This window comes from Lynx canadensis, chromosome X, assembly GCF_007474595.2.
Source record: "Lynx canadensis isolate LIC74 chromosome X, mLynCan4.pri.v2, whole genome shotgun sequence".
Lineage (NCBI taxonomy): Eukaryota > Metazoa > Chordata > Mammalia > Carnivora > Felidae > Lynx > Lynx canadensis.
Window position 1 is genome coordinate 56,676,428 of NC_044321.2, and position 6,587 is coordinate 56,683,014.

Sequence of the window (6,587 nt, forward strand, 5' to 3'; positions counted from 1 at the left end):
GTGGGGCTCCATGCTGAGTGTGGAGCCTGCTTAAGATTCATTCTCTCTCTCTCTCTCTCTCTCTCTCTCTCTCTCTCTCTCTCTCTCTCTCCCCTTTTCCCCCACTTGTGCTCTCTCTCTCTAAAATTAATACATATATATATTTTTTTTTTCTGAGTTTATCCCGTGGCTTTTGACTTTTCTTTTTTTGTTTTCTTTTCTTTATTTTTGAGAGAGACAGAAAGCACAAACAGGGGAAAAGCAGAGAGGGGAAGGGCAGAGGATGCAAAGCAGGCTTCATGCTGATAGCAGAGAGCCCAGTGTGTAGCTCAAACTCATGAATTGTGAGATCATGACCTGAGCCAAAGTCAGGCTCTTAACCAACTGAGCCACCTAGGTGCCCCTACTTTCTTATTTTTTAATGGCAAAATATATATAACATGAAATTACCATTTTAAAGTGTACAGTTCAGTGGCATTAAGTACATTCACAATGTTTTATAACCTATCACCACTATTTATTTCCAGAACTTGCTCGTCATCCCTAAGAGAAACTCTACCCATTAAACAATAATTCTTCATTGTCCATTCCCAACAGCCCCTGGTAACCTCTATTCTACTTTCTGTCTCTATGAATTTGCCTATTCCAAGTACCTTATATGAGTGGAATTGTACAATATTTGAACTTTTGTGCCTGGCTTATTTGAGCTTTTGTGCCTGAACTATTGTGCCTTAGCATCATGTTTTCAAGGTTTGTATTTATTATAGCATGTATCAGAATTGTATTCCTGTTTATAGCTGAATAATATTTTATTGCATGCATATACGATATTTTATTTACGCATTCATCTGTTAATGGACACTCGGATCATCTCTACCTTTTGCCTATTTGCGAATGTTGCTGTACAAGTATGCAGTGAACATTGATGAACCAGTATTTGTTTGAGTCTCTGCTTTCAATTTCTTTGGGTATATATGTAGGAGTGTTGGATCATATGGTAATCCTATGTGTAACTTTTTTTTTTTAACTTTCTGAGAAATCACCAAACCAATTTCCACAGTGGCTATAAACATTTTACATTTCCATCAGCAATACATGATGTTTCCAGTTATTTTTTAAAATCTTTATCCAATTTGTTTAAACACACACACACACACACACACACACAAACAGTTCACCCATTTCTCCCACCCCCCCCCCCCACACCGTGCCTCTTGTAACTACCATTCTGTATTCTGTAACTATGAGGTTGGTTTTGTTTTTTTATTTTTTTTTAGAGTCCACATATAAGAGAGATCATAGAGTATTTGTCTTTCTTTATCTGATTTATTTCACTTAGCATAATGCCCTTGAGATCCATCTATTTTGTTGTCACATTTGTTGTCACAAATGGCAAGATTTCATTCTTTTTTGTGGCTGAATAATATTCCATTCAGAGTGTGTGTGTGTGTGTGTGTGTGTACCACAATTTTGTATCCTTTCATCCATTGGAAGACACTTAGATTGTTTCTATACCTTGGCTATTGAAAATAATGCTGCAATTAACAAGGGGGTGCATATATCTTTTTGAGTAGTGTTTTCATTTCTTTTGGATAAATGCCCAGAAGAGGCGTGCCTGGCTGGCTTACTTAGTAGAACTCATGTGACTCTTGAACTCGAGGTCATGAGTTCAAGCACCACGTTGGGAGTAGAGTTTACTTACAAAAAGAAAAAGAAAATTAAATACCCAGAAAAGGAATTGCTCGATCATATGGTAGTTCTGTTTTTAACTTTTTAAGGAAACTCCTGGCTGTTTTCCGTAATGGTTGCACTAATTAACATTCCCACAAACAGTGTACAAGGGTTCCCTTTTCTCCACATCCTCACAACACTTTTTATTTCTTGTCTTTTTGATAGCAGCCATCTTAACAAGTGTGAGGTGATATTGTGGTTTTGATTTACATTTCCCTGATGATTAATGATACTGAGCAACTTTTCATGTACAATTTGGCCATCTATATGTCTTCTTTGGAAAAATGTCTAATTCAGATTTTCTGCCCATTAAATTTTTTTTAATGTTTACTCATTTTTGAGAGACAGAGACAGAGTGTGAGCAGGGGAGGGGCAGAGACACAGAATCCAAAGCAGGCTCCAGGCTCAGAGCTGTCAGCACAGAACCTGATGCAGGGCTTGAACCCATGAACTGTGAGACCATGACCCAAGCTGAAGTCGATTGCTTAACCAACTGAGCCATCCAGGCACCCCTGCCCATTTTTAAATCAGATTCTTTTTTTTCTTTTTTTGCTACTGAGTTGTATGAGTTCTTTGTATATTTTGAATATTAGCCCCTTATCAGATATATGATTTGCAGTTATTTTCTCCTATTCAGTAGATTGCCTTTTCTTTTTGGTAATGATTTCCTTTGCTGTGTGAAAGCTTTTTAGTTTGATGTAGTCCCACTTTTTGATTTTCGTTTTTGTTGCCTTGGTTTTGGGTGTCAGATTCAAAAAATCAATACCAGTACTGATATCAGGGAGGTTATTACCTGTGTTTTCTCTAGGAGTTTCATGGTTTCAGGTCTTACCTTCAAATCTTTAATCCATTTTGAATTAATTTTTGTGTAATGTGTAAGATGGTGGTCCAGTTTCATTCTTTGGCTATGGCTGCCCAATTTTCTGAGCACCATTTACTGAAGAAACTGTCTTTTCACCATTGTGTATTCTTGCCTCCTTTGACATAAATTAATTGACTAGGGTTCCAATTGCTTCACATTCTCACCAACACTTGTTATTTTCCATTTTCTTTTTTTTTAAAAAATTTTTTTTTTCAACGTTTATTTATTTTTGGGACAGAGAGAGACAGAGCATGAATGGGCGAGGGGCAGAGAGAGAGGGAGACACAGAATCGGAAACAGGCTCCAGGCTCTGAGCCATCAGCCCAGAGCCCGACGCGGGGCTCGAACTCACAGACCGCGAGATCGTGACCTGGCTGAAGTCGGACGCTTAACCGACTGCGCCACCCAGGCGCCCCATCCATTTTCTAAGTCATAGCCATCCTAATGAGTTTGAAGTTTTATCTCACTGTGATTTTGTTTTTCATTTCCTTAATGACTACTGAATTAAGCATCTTTTCATGTGATTATTGGCTGTTTGGTTATGTCTTCTTTGAAGACCTATCTATTCAAGTCATTTGCCCATTCTTGAACTGGGTTGTTTGTTTTCTTGTTGTTGACTTGTAGGAGTTCTATTTTCTAGATGTTAATCTCTTATCAGATAAATGATTTGCAAATATTTTCTCCCATTCTATATGTTGTCTTTTAACTTTATTTTTTTAATTTTTATTAATGTTTATTATTTTTGAGAGACAGAAAGAGACAGAGCACAAGCAGAGGGGGGACAGAGAGAAGGAGACACAGAATCTGAAGCAGACTTGGGGCATAGAGCCTGACACTGGGCTTGAACCTATGAACCAAGAGATCATGACCTGAGCCAAAGTCGGATGCTCAACTGACTGAACCATCCAGTAATCCCTTCACTTTTTTTTTTAAGTAAGCTCAACACCCAGTGTGGGGCTTAAACTCACAACCCTGAGATCGAGAGTTGCATGCTCTACTGACTGAGCCAGCCAGGCACCCCATCTTTTCACTTTCTTGATATCTTTTGATACACACAATACTTTAACTTTTTTTTTTTAATTTTTTTAATGTTTATTTATTTTTGAGACAGAGAGAGACAGAGCAAGAACAGGGGAGGAGCAGAGAGAGAGGGAGACACAGAATCTGAAACAGGCTCCAGGCTCCGAGCTGTCAGCACAGAGCCTGACGCGGGGCTCGAACTCACGGACCATGAGATCATGACCTGAGCCGAAGTCGGACGCTTAACCGACCGAGCCACCCAGGCGCCCCTATTTTAATTTTTATATAAATTCCAATTTATCTATTTTTTCTTTTGTTGTCTGTGCTTTTGTTGAAAAGACTGTCAATTTCCCATTGAATCTTCTTTTTTGTTTTTTAATGTTTGTTTATTTTTGAGACAGACAGAGGACAGGTGGGGGAGGGGCAGAGGGAGAAGGAGACACAGAATCAGAAGCAGGTTCCAGGCTCTGAGCTGCCAGCACAGAGCCCAATGCAGGGCTTGAACTCATGGACTGTGAGATCATGACCTGAACCAAAGTCGGAAGCTTAACTGACTGAGCCACCCAGGCTACCCTCCCATTGAATTTTCTGCCATCTTATTGAAAATCAGTAGACTATATATTTGAGGATTTTTTTCTGGGCTCTGTATTCCATTGGTCTATGTGTTTATCCTTATGCCAGTACCACACTGTTTTGATTACTGTAGCTTTGTAGCAGCTTGTAGTTTTGAAATCTGGAAGCGTCAGTCCTGTAATTTTGTTCTTTTTCTTTTTCTTTTTTAAGTTTATTTATTTATTTCAAGAGAGAGAGCGCATGCAAGCAGGGAAGGTGCAGATAGAGAGTGAGAGAGAGAACCCCAAGCAGGCTCTGTGTTGTCAGCACAGAGCCCGACGTGGGGCTCAATCCCACGGATCATGGGATCATGACCTGAGTCAAAAGCGAGAATTGGATGCTTAAACCGACTGAGCCACCAAGGCGCCCCTAACTTTGTTCTTTTTCAAGATGGTTTTGGTTATTCAGGGTCCCTTCAGATTCCACATGAATTTTAGGATGGATTTTTCTATTTCTTCAAGAAAAAAATACATTGGGATTTTAATTTGGATTACATTTATATTGAATTTGTAGGTCACATTGGGGAATATTTTTATAACAATACCAAGTCTTTCAATCCATGAACTCAGGATGTCTTTCTATTCTTTTATGTCTTAATTTAGTTCAGCAGTGCTTTGTGGTTTTCATTGATAGTGTATGTAATTGCAGCTGATTTTTGTGTATTGATTTTGTAGACTACAACTTTGCTGAATTTGTTTATTAGCTGTAACAGTTGTGTATGTGTGTGTGTGTGTGTAGAGTTCTCTACATATAAGCTCATTCCATCTGTGAACAGGGATAATTTTACTTTTTCCTTTCTTTTTATTTTTTTTTTAAGTTTATTTACTCATTTTAAGAAAAAGGGTGTGAGCAGGGGAGGGGCAGAGAGAGAGGGAGAGAGAGAATCCCAAACAGGCTCCATGCTCAGCATGCTTAGCATGGAGCCCAATGCAGGGCTTGATCTCATTACCGCAAGATCATGACCAGAGCCAATATCAAGAGTCGGATGATTAACGGACAGCCAGCCAGGTGCCCCTCCCTTGTTGCTTTAAAAATTCTGTCTTTGGGTTTCAACAACTTAATAATATATCTTGATATAGAACTTTGAATTTGTCCTATGTGGATTTCATTGAGCTTCTTGGGCATATATATTCACGTATTTACTCAAATTTGGGACATTATTGGCTATTATTTTTTTAAAAATTTTTTCTGCTTTCTCTCTCTTTTTTCCTTCCAGGACTTCTATGTGGAGTATGTGTACCATGGTACATTTGATGATGTCTTACAGGTCCCTCAGGCTCTATTAATTTTTTTAAAATGTTTTATTTATTTGAGAGAGAAGGCAAGAGAGAGAGAGGGAGAGAAGAGTACACGTGAGTGTCAGGGAGGGGCAGAGAGGGAGGGAGAGAATCCCAAGCAGGCTCTGCACTGTCAGTGCAGAGCCCAATGTGGGGCTTTGACGTGGGGCTTGGTCTCATGAACCATGAGATCATGACTTGAGCCAAAATCAAGAGACAGATGCTTAACCAACTGAGGCTCTGTTCATTTTTCATCATCCTTTTTTTTTTCTTTTTCCTTGGAATGAATGATTTCAAAGAAATCATGATCTCATCTCCCCTCCCTCCAGTGGTCTCATCCTCCACCCCAGTGGTCTCATCTTAAAGTCTGTTGATCTCTTTTGCCTTCTCACATCTTCTGTTGACCCCTAGTGAGTTTTTTCATTTCAGTTATTGTACTTTTCAGTTCCAGAATTTCAGTTTGATTTTTTTTTGTAATTTCTCTTTTATTGATACCCTCATTTTTTACATACATTGTTTACCTGATTTCACTTAATTCTTATCCATGGTTTCTTTGAGCTTATTGAACATATTTAAGACAGTTGATTTAAAATCTTTGACTAATGGGCGCCTGGGTGGCGCAGTCGGTTGAGCGTCCGACTTTAGCCAGGTCACGATCTCTCGGTCCGGGAGTTTGAGCCCCGCGTCAGGCTCTGGGCTGATGGCTCAGAGCCTGGAGCCTGTTTCCAATTCTGTGTCTCCCTCTCTCTCTGCCCCTCCCCCGTTCATGCTCTGTCTCTCTCTGTCCCAAAAATAAATAAACGTTGAAAAAAAAAATTTTTTTAAATAAAATAAAATAAAATAAAACCTTTGACTAGTAATTCCACTGTCTGGGCTTCCTCTTTCAAATCCTCTTTTCCCTGTGACTTGGCCATACTTTCATATTTATTTGTATATTTTGTAAATTTTTTTGAGAACTGGACATTTTGAATAGTAAAGTGTGTATTATTTGTTGTACATGGTCACTGAAGTTTCTTTTCAGTTATCTCTGTGGTCAGCCAGTTACCTGACAAAGATTTCCTTAAATGTCTCTGTCCCCAGAGTGGGGAAAGAAGCAAAAGACCAAA